Source organism: Arvicola amphibius, chromosome 1 (assembly GCF_903992535.2).
Source record: "Arvicola amphibius chromosome 1, mArvAmp1.2, whole genome shotgun sequence".
NCBI lineage: Eukaryota > Metazoa > Chordata > Mammalia > Rodentia > Cricetidae > Arvicola > Arvicola amphibius.
In genome coordinates, this window is record NC_052047.1 from 75,777,660 (window position 1) to 75,793,578 (window position 15,919).

General features: G+C 40.4%; 1 protein-coding gene across 5 annotated transcripts in view; it reads right to left on the reverse strand.

Moving 5' to 3' along the window:
- Positions 1-15,919, reverse strand: part of Cobl (cordon-bleu WH2 repeat protein) — a 227,651-nt gene that overhangs the window by 74,626 nt on the left and 137,106 nt on the right. The gene's annotated exons all lie outside the window — the stretch shown is intronic.

A 15,919-nucleotide genomic window follows, 5' to 3' on the forward strand; every position in this document is an offset into this window, starting at 1 on the left:
GCTTCATTCTAGTAGTCATGAAGCATCATGCTACCAAAATAACTCCCTTTTATGGACTAGAAGTGTGTGTGTGTGTGTGTGTGCAAAACATGTATAAATTTTTATCAGTAATATACTCTTACTGCAAAAAGTTTAAAATGTATATAGAAACAAAAAGGAGAAAAATCATTTTGTTCAGATAAAGTGCTAACAGTTGACATATCTTTTGCTAATCTCTAGTTTTCTCTTTTTAAAGTGACTCATGATGCACAGTATACATGTAACATATCACAATAATCTCCTATGGTTTCAAAGTTTTGCATAAAAAGTGGGCCAAACATAAACTCACATAGCCCTTCAAAGCCTATTTGTCAGGGGGTCTTGGTTACCACCTCCACATCAACAGCACCCACAGCAAACACCTTCCCTTAGAAAAATCCACTAGTTCAGTGGTGCAGAGGAAGGCTCCTATGCTGCCTTGACTTGCTTGTGGTACAATTCTGCCTTTCTGCTCCAGAAGATGAGGACTTAGTTCTTACACACATGGGAGGAGGTTGACTTTTCTTCTACATTGTATCCCTGAAACTGCAGCCTGAAACTTCGATCATCACCCAGTATCTAGTGGCTCAGTATTCCGTCTTTACCAACAGGCTCAGTTTCTGTTACCTAAAGTCAACTGTAGTCTGAAATTCTTAAACAAAAAACAAACAGTTCTTAAGGTTTCCTCTGGGCCGGGCTGTGATGACAAAGCTTTACACTGTCCTATTGCCTCCTGTCTGGGATAACTGGCTTGCTACCTAACTCTCTTTTCCTAGCTGAGTTTCTGGGAAATCAACTTTCTTCTACTCTGTTGATCCCATGTTTATGAAACAAATTCTTCATGAAGAAGATTCTTGAGATTTTGAATCTAAAAGCATCTTTATCCTATTACACTGTACATGGATACAGAAGAGAATAACCAATTGCAAAATACTAGAAACATTAAGGCTGCCCACTCTCAGATTGCTACTGTGCCCACTGGATGCAAATATCACCGGGGCTCAGTCTTTTGGCTTCCCTACTGCCGACCTGGAGGGTCCCCTCCACTCTGTGTCCCAATATTCTGTGCCCTTTTCATCCTTTCCTGAAGCATTTCTATTCCCGAAACCTGCAGAATTCTCTAGTTGCACCTTTCAGCTTTTCCTTAGTTTCATTTCCTCTGTTTTTCCTCTCTGAATTTCAGTGGGTTGAGTACGACAGATTGTGAGGCAATTTGCCTATTTTTCTCTAGTGTTCTTGCCTCCCTCTTGGTAATTTCCTCTACTTGATTGCCCAGTTCTTTTGAGTGTTAAAGTATGCTACAGCGTATTTAATTTTTAAGATTTCTACTTATTTTAAAATCAGCATTGTGGTCTTCTTTCTTGGGTGTAGTTTCTTTCATTTTTCTCCTTGACAGCAGTATGTCTATAGTATTTTTATTTTTGTTATTTTTAACCACATGTCGTATTTTCCTGTAAGTCTCTCTTTCCTACCTCTTCCTCCCTCTCTCCCCTTCCCCACCTCTGTCTGTCCCTGATATTTTCATTTTAACCTGTCTTCATATATCTGTGCTCCTTGGCTGATGGCTTACACTATCTTGTTTTGAAGGGGAAAGTCTGTTCACACACTTACAAGATCCCCTAGAGTATCTGGGCCAAAATCTGGTCAGTTGACAGGAAAAAGTCCCACATAGCCACCTGTACAGGGTTCGCTCCTAAGTCAGCCCTTCCTACACAGAATGATTCTCAGGCATCCTTGCTAAAGGTGCACTCTCGGAGTACAAAGAGGAACAGGATGAGAAGGCCCCAAGCCTCCCTTGCAGCACATGGAGCTCTGACTTAGCCATGTCTGATGTCTGGAGCCACCTTTCAGAAGCTGGAAGTATGGCTGTCTGGGAGAAAGGGTCACATGGTGTTCCTGCTCAGATATGCAACAGTCAGTCACCCGCTTATTCTGTACTCTTGGGTGCAGTGCAGTCTGCCCCAGATTCTGTAGCCTAGTAGAGTTCTGGGCCTGCCTGATATCAGCCCTATCCCTAGGAGTCAATATTTAGCTGCTCCCACTAGGCTAGGCATTTACCACGTGGCCTCCTGAAAACTACCATTGTTTCAATCCCTATTACTTAAAATTATTTTAAAATATTTTTCATTAATTTTAATGGGGTTTTAAAAGGAGAGACATTAATTTGCTTTATAAACCATATTTTCCTTTATTTTTTACTGAAGTATAGTTGATAAGTAAACATTACATACATTTGATACATGCATACATTATGAAACAATCATAAGCTACTTAACAAATCTATACTCTCACATGCTTACTGTTTTCTATGTTCATATTCTCTTTCCCCCTCCCTCCATCCTCTTATCTTGTATGTAAAATTTCCAGCATTTTCTCAAGTGCCTGTAATTCAGCTGGAGAGACGAGCCATATGGAACTAAGGCCCTTTGCATTTAGTTGAATATTAAGAATGTTTGCCTTGATTATTACAAATTGCATTTCTTAGAGCACTCTCGTTTCTTTGCCCAACATTTATCTTGTCCTTTCTTCTTCTGAATTTTCATTAAGTCCATTTATGTTTGACTTCTCAAGATGTGGAGCTCAGAGTGAAGACAACAGAGTCCGGAATTACTTATTCCAATTTCAAAATCCTTTGCAGCGACGAGATGGAGGGGCTATGAAGCCCTGGGCCTTGTTCTATACAAACGATGACTTAGCATCCATCTGCAGCCTGAAAAGCTTTAATGAGACTTCCTGTGATCAGTTAGGCGCTGCAGCACCCAGGCCACTCCAGGGAGAGCGGTATCATGAACACGAATAAGAAAGCCAATTCGCTTCAAGTACCTCATCCCTTCCCCCAAGCCAGTATGGCTCAGCTCTCCCTAGGGAGGAAAACAAAGGAATCAGAAGGCCTCCTGCTCTCCAGATTTTAAGAAGGCTTGCGTAGGCAGGGACTGGCTCTGTCCTCAGTTACAGGAGAGCTCTTAGGGAGCTGATGTCATTTTGATGTGGGCAGATGGCAGGAACTGAAAAATAAAAATGAAAGGCTGGCTGCTCCGGTGCTCAGAGACTTGGTGGCAATCCACCAGTGGAGGCTGGTACAGGGAGGCACCATCAGGAGTAAGCACCAACTTAAGGGTTATCCATCGGGGGATGAGAAGAGTGGGAAGGGAAGGCAATGCTTCGGCTTTCTGTATGGGCTTGCATGATTGAAAGGTTTTGGTCATAGCTGACTGGGAGTAAGGAAAGAAGCGACATATTTCTGATATCTGTTATTTCTATGCTCATATTCTCTTTCCCTTCTCCCTCTACCCTCGTATATGTATAATTTCCAGCATTTTCTTAAGTGATTGCCACTCAGCTGGACAAATGAGTCATACGTAACTAAGACCCCTTGCCTTTAGTCAAATATTAAGAATGTTTGTCTTGATTTCTACAAACTGCATTTCTTAGAATACTCTCAAGTTTCTTGAAGAAATGATGGAGACCTAGAGACTTGGCCCCAAGGTCAGAGACCTGCAGTACCACAGACAAACACCAGAGGGAGGAAGACATTACAAGCTTCTTGAACAAAAAGAAATTCACAAACATTCTATCTGGTAATACAATCACATTGGGCCAGAGAAGATACAAACACAGACAAAGCTTGAAATGTTCCAAGCTCTGCAGATGGACTTATTACCCTGATGGACCTATAAAATGTTATGCTCTAAAGTCTGGGACAAGGAGCAGTTTTGGATTTTTTGTTTGTTTTGATTTGTTTTTTCCCAAATGTACAATCTATAATAACAAATAAAAATAAAAAGTATATTAAAAAGCCAGAAAACTGTGTCCTGAGAAAAGCAACAAATTAAATCTATAGAAAGTAGGCCCAAAGATATGGAGATTGATGACCTTAAAAAATTAGAAATAATTATCTTAGTAGAGTTTGACAAATTATAAGAGAACAGAGAGATAGATGAACATGCAACATAATAAAAATTGTATGCGAACAAGTTCAAGGATCAACTCAAAGAAAAAGCTGGGAAAGAGAGAGGGAAAGGGAGAGGGGGGAGGGAGAGGGAGAGGGAGAGGGAGAGGGAGAGAGAGAGTGGGTCCTGGAGCTGGAGAACCCAATGCTGGAAAGCCACTCTAAGGGTTACCTAGTAAACCTAATCAAGCAGAAAAAATATTTTGCAAATTTAGCATGCCACTAGAAATGACTGGGTCAAGGGGCTTCCTAAGGGAGAAGGAAGAGAAGGGTTCTCTCTAAGACAGGGAGCAATGGATGCATTATAGAAGTCCCAGAAAGGGAAGAAAGGGAAAAGGGTAGCACACATGTGGAGAAATAATCAAAATCATCTTATCTAAAAATTGAGGGAGATCCAAGGATTCAAACTGAAATGAACCCAAAGCACACTAAGGACACCTGGAGACAAGGAAAGCATCCAAAGCCAAAGGCAAAAAGAATCAGTCCAAAGCAGCAAGAAGGGACTGTTAAATGCTACACACGAGCATGAGGTTATAGATTGTTTCTCAGAAGGAACTGTGGAGACCAGAAGTGATGGGGTGGTATATTTGGAGTTGTGAGGGAAAACAGAATGACAAGCAAGAACGCTCTGGCAAAACTATCTGCTAAAAACAGAGATCTAACCAACAATAACTGCCCACACTAATGTCACCGAGTTTTCTTTGTATATTTTCTTCATATAATTTTATAATTCAAGACTTACTTCTAGGCTTTTAAATCCATCTTGAGCTAATTTTTGTGCACAGGATGAGAGAAAAGTCCAATTTCATTCTTCTACATATGAACATTAGGTTTTCCCAACACAATTTGTTGAAGAAGCTCTTTCTTATTGGGTGCCTTTGGTGGCTTTGCTGAAAGTCAGGTGACTGCAAACTGGTGAGTCTATTTCTGATCTTTCTGACCTATCTCATTCGCCACTCATCTATTTTTATGTGATCTGCTGCTGCTGTGATTACAGTAGCTTCACAACACATTATACTGTATGTCGAAATCATGGAGTATTGTCGCCGGCTGCTTGTTTTATTGGTTTTTGTTCAAGGGGTTTGGTTTATTTGGGGGTCTTTTTGCAGTTTCATGTGAATCATAGGATTGTTTATTCAGCCTGTATGAAAAACAACTTTGGAATTTTGACTGGATTGAACATGTAGATTTCTTTGGGTGTTATGGATATATTAATAACACTAATACTTTTAATATTTAAACAATGAATATCTTTTTATTTATTTGAGTCTTGTTCAGTTTTTATTACCAATGCTTTGTACTTCCTAAAAAGCAAAAAAAAAAAACCAAATAGTTGCAGTGTGAAACCCTACCTTAAACAAACAAAGCCAGTTTTTTGTTTCATATAGCAACAAATATATGAAAATGTGTCACTAATGCAAATCACCACAGAAATGGCAACTAAAACCACAATACCTCACCACACCTTTTACAGTGGTTATTATTTTGAAAGATGATAACAGAAGCTGGAGAGGATATAGAAAAAAAGCAGTACTGCTCACTACTAGAAGGAACTTGAGTTAGCAGTCATTCCCAAGAAAGAGCATGTGGGCTCATGAAATATGAACATGAGCTACGTATTCCCATTCGAGGTACATTTGCTAAGGAAGGGACATAAGTGAGCTGACGGGCTATCTGCTCTCTCAGGTTACTCACAAGAGCCAATACACAGAGACAATTTGCATGTCTGCCAGTGAACGAACATAGAAAGAAACTGTAGAATACATAGGAGAGGAGAATACAGAGGAGGAGAGAAAGGGAGGCTTTAACGAAAAGATGCCATTTTTTGGCTAAACTGGAACAAATTTTCTTGTTGTCTGATGGTAACCATGGTTCCTAACACTGTAGTGTACATTCCCAAATTACTTAGAAAATAGGTGATTAATATTTCCCACCCCAAAAGGCAAATTGGTTAGGTAGCAAGTATATTGATTAGCTTAACTATTTCTACAATGCATCAAGGATTACACTGCACCCGTAAACACACACAATTGTTATTTATTTAAAATAATCAAATCTTTAAACCAAGGAAGGAATAAAGACCTTGCCAGAAAACAAAAGCTGAGGGCATCCATCATCACCAGACCTCCACTAAAAGATTCTTAAAAGTGCTTTCTTACTGGAGCTGAAAGAATACTAGCTGGAGAGTGAGTTTTGTGAGTCTACTGGCAGTAAGGGATTGTAGTTACCATGAAAGTAGACAATGGGGATACTGGGGATGGAAGGCCGCAGCAGAAAGGGATGAAGGGCTATGGCAGAAGTGGGGAGGGGAAGGTTAACACAAAGGAGGGCATATGGAAAACCATAAGAAAATCTACAATTTTACAAGGCAATTAAAAAGCATACATGAAAGGATAATGGAATACATGTGACGAAAAGAAAGGGAGACAAAACTGGGAATAAAATATTCAAATGGGGATAGGGGACAGGGTTTGGGGAAGAGGAGAAAACAGTGGGTAGACTAGCCAAAACTAAAGATATATGACATCATGCTTTGTAGTCACTAGTAAGGTAATTCCAAAATATAACTTAAAAGGGGGTGGGTCTGAATGGAATTATTCTGCATAGGTGGATAATACCACTTCCAAAAGACTTAGGTTAATGAAAAATCACACTGCAAGGCCTGTGGTACCTCCCTAGAAGTTACTGGTAAGGGAGGCCACAGAGTTCTCCAAAACAACAAAGGCTATTGCCTTTGCTCTTACTGTAAGTATTCTATTGATAAGGCTCTATTGCTGAAGACACCACAATGAAAAAAGAAATAAATCTTCAACTGATCTCAAGACACACATGCTAGCCAGCTTTCACAGTGCTGGAGAGTGGGAGACATCAATGGTCTTAATACACACCTATCAGGCACGATATGCCCACTAGTATTACAGTATACAGTATATAATATACTATATATGTATATAATATACTGTATACTATAGTACTATAATGGTATCGATTTATTGGTTAACTAATCACATAATTGGATTTGAAGCCTGTCTCAGAGAAGACAATGTCTGATACACATAATTCTGATAAGAAATGCCCACAGCTGAGATAGTAATAGGCCCTAGAGTAAAAACAGCTATTGTTATTTTGGTAAGTAACCATGTTATTGAACTGTCCTGTAAATATTCATGTTTATATGAATAGACCTGGGCTGCTCTCAATTTCTCAACTTCAGCCTTCGCCAGAGAACTTTTTGTTGTTTCTGTTACAGCCAACAGTAGTCAATGCTTAGTGGTACAGTCAGTCAACATACTAAGAAGAGATGACTGAGTTCTCGGCTCTGAATGTGAAGTATTTCTCAACCTACACCCCTCATCACCCCCAAGGCACAGGGAACAAGAAAGAAGGGGCAGAAAGAATCTAAGAGCTGGAGGAAGCGGAGAAGTGCTATGAAATGCAAACTTCTGGACTCAACAAGTCTACCACACTCAGAAACCCACACCAGCCACACAAGGCCTGCACATGGTCACATGAGCAGCCCAACTAAAATTTGGGAACTGATAGTGGAAGTGCTCTGTGGCCCCATTCTTTACTCAGATATTATTGGCAGTTGATAGCTGCCAGAGGGAAGGAAAGAATTCTTCTTCTTCCTTTTTAATGTATGGCCATTGTAGGTTTCCCATGCCCCAGTGGATGGCCCCACGCCCATGAACATATGGACAGCACTAATTGGACTTAGCAGGTTATCAACAAAACAAAACATGAGGTTGGGAGCAGGCCATGTTGGATGAGAGGAGTTGAAGGGCGGAAATGAGGGAATAAGTGATAATTCTTCATTGTATACATGTACAAATTTCTCAAGAATAGGAAATACTAATATAAAAACAATGTAGTAATTATGAAAAATGTATGTTAGCTCCTCAAATAATTAAAATAGAATTACTATATAATCCATGATCTTATTTTTGTGTATACATTAAGAACTACAAGTAAGACTGAAGTAGGATTTCAAATAAATATGTGCATGTCCATATTGGTTGTATCACTGTTTCAAATAGCCAAGAGTCATGCACAACCTAAATTTCTGATGATTATTGAATATATTATGCAAAGTACATTCAGCCTCAAGAAATAAGAAACTGTAAAGCATGTTACAATATGGGTAACCCTTTGGAAAATTCTGTTACGTGAAACATGTCAGTCACAAAACGATAATGCATGATTCCATTTCCATGGGATCCCTAAAACAGCCAAAATCCTAAATCATGGAAAGTAGAATAGTAGTTGTCAGGGTATAGGGAATAGGGAAAGAGAGAGATGAAGTAGTTAGAAAGTATAGCTAGCTAACATGAAACAGTTCGAGAGATCTGTCCAGGGAGCAGATACCTCAATTTTGTACAAAGCTACAAAGATTTATCATTTTCTATTTTTATATGTATGCACCTGCTTGTCTGTATACGCATGGTGTTCATGAAGGTACCTGAGGAAGCCAGAAGAGGGTGTAGGATCTACTGGAACTGGAGTTAATTATAGGCAGCTACCTGATGTAGGTGCTAGAAATTGATTGAGGGTCCTCACTAGTGCACACTTAAGGGTGATGAAGATTCTACTTTTGTGGTTTTGTTTTTTTTTTTATCACATCAATACTGTAAAGAATCTTTGTTAGATGGTTAGCTCACACTGAGTTTGTAAAATACCAGCAGCATGTTTTCAAATAAATGAACAGCAAACCTTGCAATGTTTCTGCAAAGATCAACTATGGTACAGTATTCTAACTTCTAAGGCCTGCATGGTATTGCTGGTATGGTGAGTCAGCACCCTGGAGCAGCATCTTGCCTCGTACCCAATTAGTGGGATATTTGTAGGCAACACTGTTTGGCTTTTGGCAGCAATTCTGTTTTCCACTGAAGTTGTTGCTGCTAACATTGAAAGCCATAAAGCCTTTTGGCCATAAACTTCTTAGTCTAGGCTTAACCTAACCCATTCATTAACTGTGGTTATTCAACACTGAGTTTTCATATCTACATTACTTTCTAGCCCACAAATCCTAATATGTATTCCTTTTCTTATGTCTTTGTCTTGAAATTTGGGTTCCTCTCTGTAGCTTGGGTTGCCTGGAACTCAGTATATATGAATACTCTTTATTATCCTCCTGTATCAACCTTCCGAGTACTAGGATGACAGAGATGATCAACTACATCCTGCTTCTCAAATACTTCTTCAAATACAGTGAGACTTTGGTACAAGCCATTATTTTATTAACTCCTTCAATTAATCAGCAAGAAGCTTCTGAATCATTGTTTCTGTGACTGAATCTACAATAGATCCAATGATACATATCATCTCCAACCTCAACATGTTCAAGGCCAGTGGAGGACGGGTAATTCTGTAAGGTTTATACCACCTCCTGGGATGGAAATGTTGCTGCCCTGAACTGTGATTTGGGGGGGGGGTTGTGTTTTCTCTCCCCCCCTGTAATCCACACTGGTTAACAGAGGTCTCTGTACTCCCAGTGATGTCTGTATAGTGGTATGTTCTAGAATTTTGCTGCACATCCACAGTCGGTTGGAAATAATTAGGAGAGGGAAGAGGGAAACAATTCAAGCTTACCCAATTTGGAAAAGCAATTTCACCTGCTGAAAGACAGCCACTGCTCCCTCCTCATTACGGATCAGGAGAAGCATTAACATCCGGAGCCACTGCCAAAGCTGCCTCACGCCACCACTGAAATGCTTCCGCAGAGCCAATCCTTCCCACTCAGCCAGCACTTGTGGAACAGCAGGTGCCTTCCAGCCACAGGACCACTCATAGTAAGCTAATTAAGACAGGGTGCTCGCAAAGGGTTTGGCAAAGTCTGAGGCTCTCCAATGGAGATAAGTCCTAATGGGCAAGAGCGTTTTCCCAAAGCTTTTGGAGATTTAACATGCTCAAACAAAAGCTTTCAGCAGAAAGGTTTATAGACTTCAAGAAAACATGAACAATGGCACCCACAAACATTTATTAGACGTTTATTGGAGTTGTCAAGTGTCTCTCATAGGACCACCCAAAGACCCTTTCTGAAGAGATAGTTACTCTAACTTTAAAAATATTCATCATTATTGTGTGTATAGGGGGTCTATGACATGTGTAGAGGCGTGAGTGTGCCATGTAACACATGTGGAGAACAATGAACAACTACAGTGGAGTTGTTTCTTCACATGGGTTCTGGGGTGCAAATTCAGGTTGTCAGGCTTGCGTAACGGTGTTTTTACCTGCTGAGCCATCTCACCAGCCCTTCTTTCATTTGCAGAGAACAGAAACGGAGGCTTATGGAAGATAAACTTGCCCTTGCTTATACAGCTAACAATGGGCAATGCTGGCATGCAGCCTTTAAAGGGCACAGACCTCTCTTTGGCTATTTCTTTATATTGTCTACCTGGCCAGGGGTGAGTGGCTCAGGGTCAAATACCTGAAGCTTGAATGAAAATATGTCTTCCACTGATATTGTAAGTTACTATAACCCACTAGAGTTCTTTTAAAAACTGTTTTTAATTATGATTTTTAAATTTATGTGCACTGGTATTTTGCCTGCATATATGTCTGTATGAAGATATCGGATCCACACAAACTTGAATTACAAAAAGTTGTGAGCTGCCACGTGGGTGCTGGGAATTGACCTGGGTCCTCTGGAAGAGCAGCCAGTACTCTTAACTGCTATGCCACCTCTAGCCACTCCCACTAGAGTTCTTAATGTCCCATATGGTAAACATCTGCTGATTGGACACCATATAAACCAGTTTATACTTGAAGAAGTTGCTTTAGAAACACCTAAAAAACTTTAATACTCTCATTAGGGTACTCTTTTTATTTATTCTTCTCTTATACATCTTGGTGGCTATTTCCCCTCCCTCTACTCCTCTCCAACCCTCCCCCCACATCTCTCTTCCCCCCAGCTTCACCGTTTCTTGTTTTCCCTTCAGAAAAGAGCAGGCCTCAGAGAGATATCAACCGAACACAGCATAGTGAGATGCAATGAAACTAGTAATAAACACCATATCAAGGCTGGGTGAAGCAACCCATTAGGAGGAAGAGAATACCAAGAGCAGGTGAGTCAGAGACACCTCCACTCCCATGGTTAGGAGTCCCACAGGAACAACAAGCTGAACAATCATAACATATATGCAGAGAATTGAGTGCAGACCCATGCAGGCTCTGGGATTGCCACTTCAATCTCTGTGAGCCTCATGAGCCCTGCTTAGTTAATTCTGTGGGCTGTTGTTCTCCTGGGGTCCTGGACCCCTCTGCTCCTGTAGTCATTCCTCTCCTTCTTCTTGGGGTTCCCTGAGCTCTATCTTCATTAGAGCATTCTTTGAGGAACACAGACTACAAACACCAGTTCAGTTGTTCTGTGGAGCTTGCTTCTATTCTCTTTCCTCTCTGGACCCAGGAACTGTAGCATCTTGTTAGAAAACAACTGAACTGGTGTTCACAGATTTGAATGCTTAGTCCCGAGGAAGTGGCAGGCACTATGTGAAAAGATTAGAAGCAGTAGCCTTGTTGGAGGATGCCTGTCACTGGACGTGGGCTTTGAGGTTGTCAAAAGTCCAAGCAGGCCCAGAAGCTGTTCCTTCCTGTTGTCTGCAGGCCCAGTTGTAGAACTCTCAGCTACTTCTCCAGTCCCATGCCTGTTTGCATACCACCATGCTTCCTACCATGATAATGGTCTGAACTTCTGAAACTGTAAGCCAGTCCCAATTAAATGCTTTCTCTTATAAGAGTTGCCTTGCTCATGGTGTCTCTTTACTGCAATAGGACACTGACTATGACAGGAATTATATGTGCATTCTTAAGGAGGATGGAAACATCCCTTTGAGTCTCATGTTCGACAAAGCTTTGAAGAACAATGGACCTAAGGGGCCACATATGTTGTGAAGTACAACGATCATCATCGTACATCCATTTATGTGTTTTCTCATCTTTTTATCTGTTCATCCATCTGGCCAATCATCCATGCACAAGTGTGCTTAGTGCCAAGAAAAACCCAAAGAAGAAGAGGAAAACAGTGAATTTCCTTCTAAAACAGTTTGAATCCACAGACTCAATGTAATGGGAGTTCCTAGGGGCAGATAGGAGAGGGAAATGAGATACGGCTGATAAGCCTAGTTTCATTTATGCAAGATGAAAAGGGCTGGAGATGCTATCACACTTGCACCTGTGGTAACTAATACTGTACCACGTGCCTGAGGACTTAATATGGGGAGAAATATCTTTTAAAATAAAATTGACTTGAAATGTGACCCAATTTGCCAAATTGAAATTTAGAAAGGTTGTATGAGTTTTAATCTTCAACAAGTGTTGGTGCCCATTCTTGTCTTTTATCAGAATAAATGAAAAGCATTATACAGATAATGAACATTGGGATTAGCAATTTTAATAATTACCATTTGTTTGTGTATGTATAGAAGAAAACTGTTCACATGCTTATAGGATGACTATTATATATAATTTCCTTTAAATACTCTATATTCCTAAGACTATGTCCACAAATACTATGCACCAGAATAGCAAGGAAAGATTGATAGGGGATGAGAGCCTGGCCTGATGGTAATCAGACTGCCAGGCTTAGAGGTCTGTATCTACTGGCCATCAGCACTGAACAAGCCACTTAACTAGGACAGAAATAGTATCTGACTCTTCCAGTCCCTATGATGAACAAATGGGAGTTCAGGAAACACAAAAAAACAGGGACCTCTGGGGGAGCTGATGCAGAGTTCTTACTCTCAGTATTGCCTCTTCCCTAACAAGAGCATGTAGCCTGGTGGGAACCTGGACACCCTGAGGCACCTCAGCATCAAATCTGTGCTGCCTTAAGTCAGAGTTCCTAAGGGAACACAGAGTTCTCAGAGAACAATATTTGCCTCTCTATTTTTATTACCTGAGCTTAAGCACTTTGATAATACTATTCTATGGAAAACAAGGTTTATATAGCTGTTGTTTTCCATGATGGTCTCCATTTGCTGCAAAGAGAAGTTTCTTTGATGAGGGGTGAGAGTTACACTTATCTGTGGGTATAAAATTTAGAATTTAGATAGGGAGTTATATTGGTAGTTATACTGGTAGTCATAGAGCAAAATGGCAACAGTGGATTCTCTTTCAAACCCTTGACGTCACTAGCCCTGGGAAGTTAGCTGGGTCTCTAGTATTAGACAATATTTCTTTTCTGCTGAGTAGGCCGTAAGTCCAATTAGATAGCCTTTGGTCACTATCAATATGTGCGTGCCACTTGTTATAGCTTTACGGATGTCCTAACATTTCAGCTTCTCTGTAGTCCATAGGCATCACACATGTGTAGGATTATTAGTTGCTTCTCTCCCTTGGCCATGAAAGCTAAACCACAGGAAGAAGCTTATAAAGTTAGAGCAAATTCTAATCATCTAAGTCCTGTGTCCTAAGTGTGCGGTATCTTCAGCAGTAGGAGTTTACCTTCAACCTCTGAGAGGTAAGCAAGAGCAACTTCAATTGTCTATATTATTTTAGGAGCCACTTGAATTACCCTAACCAACCATTAGAAAGGAGGTTTCTACACTTAAGGGCAGGCCCATGTCCAGCAGTAGAAGGTCAACACAAAACAAACTCAATGGTATTTTTTGAGTTTTAATTTTTTTTTTTTTTGGTTTCTCATTGCTTTGTTTGGACATTTTTTTTTACCTTATTTGTCTTTGCCTGAATGTTACAGTTTCTGACTTTGTGTTTTAATGTCATTGTTGTTTGTTTGTGTGTGTGATACTATTTGTATATATTTATTTAAATTCTGTTCTTATTTGCCGGTTTTCTAAAAGAAAGAGGAGAAAGAAGGCACGGAGTTAAATGAGTGGGGAGTTGGGGATGATCTGGGAGGACTTAAGGGAGGGAAACTGAAATAGGAATATACTGTATGGGAAAATATTTTCAGTTAAAAAAAAAGGTTTCTTGTGCATGGTTCTACTGCTTTTTTGGTAGTCTATGTTTTTTTGTGGGGATCACTGCCAGCCCAGGTGTCATGATTTCCTTTAAGATATTCTCTCTCTCTCTCTCTCTCTCTCTCTCTCTCACACACACACACACACACACACACACACATACACTTAGGTGTTATTTGTCCCTCCTCCTCCCTCCTTTTCTTTTTGTATTGTCGCTCCCAAAATTATAGTCTCACTGTCCTCCCCATTTTTCTATTTCCTGCTTCATAAGCCCCAATGGGTACATCTCCACTACAGCATATGCATCCACAGTTGAGGTTACATCACAGAAGAGGGGCAGAAAGACTGTAAGAGCCGGAATACAAGGACATCTGCTGCGAAACAGGCTCTCCAGGAAATGGCTACATAAACAAGATTATCAATAGACATGCTCATTTGGAAGGGAGGATCTCATTGGGTTCCCTAGAAAAGAACTATAGGCAACTAATGACTGCTGAGGGAGGAGATTTAGTCTCTCTCAGCAATGAGTTCCTAATCTGCTATAAATACAAAGTGGTCACACAAACAAGAAAAATAGACTCAGAAGGTTGTATTTCTATATTTGTGCTCATTCATACATGCACACATGATGGAGGAGGGTCATCTGTCTATGTGTTACTTTCATTGGTTAATAAAGAAACTGCCTTGGCCCTTTAATAGGACAGAAAATTAGGTAGGCGGAGTAGACAAAACAGAATTATGGGAGAAAGCAGAGTCAGGCAGATGCCTCAGGCAGACGTCATGCCTCTCCTCTCTGTGATGGACGCAGGTTAGGATCTTTCCTGGTAAGCCACTACCTTGTGGTGCTACACAGATTACTAAATATGGGTTAACGCAAGATGTGAGAATTAGCCAATAAGAGGCTGAAACTAATGGGCCAGGCAGTGTTTAAATGAATACAATTTGTGTGTTGTTATTTCGGGTGTAAAGTTAGCTGTGCAGAAGCCGGGCGGGAACGCAGCCCGCTGCTCCTTCTATACATACATGTAACGATAACAAAGAAAGAGAGGATATCAACTTTGAGAGTGAGGAAGAGAAGATACGGAAAGAGTTGGAGAGAGGAGACTTTGAGGGGTTGGAAAGAGGAAAGGTAAGGGGAAAGTGACATAATTATATTTTAATTAAAAGTGTATTTTAAAAAAGAAAAAAACCTAAAAGAAAAACAAAGAGCTCCATGTTGGAATCAGCCTACCTGGGCTGTAACCTACTTCTATGTATCTTAGTTTCCTCATTTTAAAAGGGATCATGACAGCACTCACCCCACAGAGCTAATGTAAGAATTAATGAGTCAGAAAGGTCCCTGGCTGCACAGTCTGTTAGAAGATGCTATATGTGTGCATGTTAAATAATTGGGAAGTCAGCTAAATGACTTGAAAGAAGCACAGTGTCTCTGAACCAGACATGTACTCTGTGTTTTACAAGTAAGAGAGACTGGAAGACAGACCAAGCTCACATTATCCACCTAGAATATGAGATTTCCCCCATCAACTTGAGCCATCATCTTGAGGCCTAGATGGCTAAGTTTGCTGATTTCCCCCTCTCAGTTAAAATTGCCTTGTAGGAACCAAACTGAAAGACTCTTGGGTGAGAATGGTTTTCTTTCCTGGAAAAAGAAAAAGGGGCAGTACCCTATCATAATTTTGATAATTTTGGAGCATCTCACCTGGCAGGGTTGGGTAAGTACCAGGAAAGATAGGGTATTCACCCTTGTCATATTCACCCTTGTCACTGGTGGTACCTAACAAGGGATTCTGCAGTCTGAACTTAGGAATTTAATCTTCCTATCAGAGAATACGCCTACATTTTATTCTTTACACTGCTGTTATATTGCAATTTCCTTCCAATTAAAGCATTACTTCCAGGAGGGAAGCATCAGCTCATTAGACTCAGCAGGTAAACAAAATGTCCATGTCTGGAAGAACAGAAATTTGGAATATTCTAGAGTGCCTTTGCCCATCTACTGGGGAGGAGACTCGGCAGCAGAACTACAGAGAGA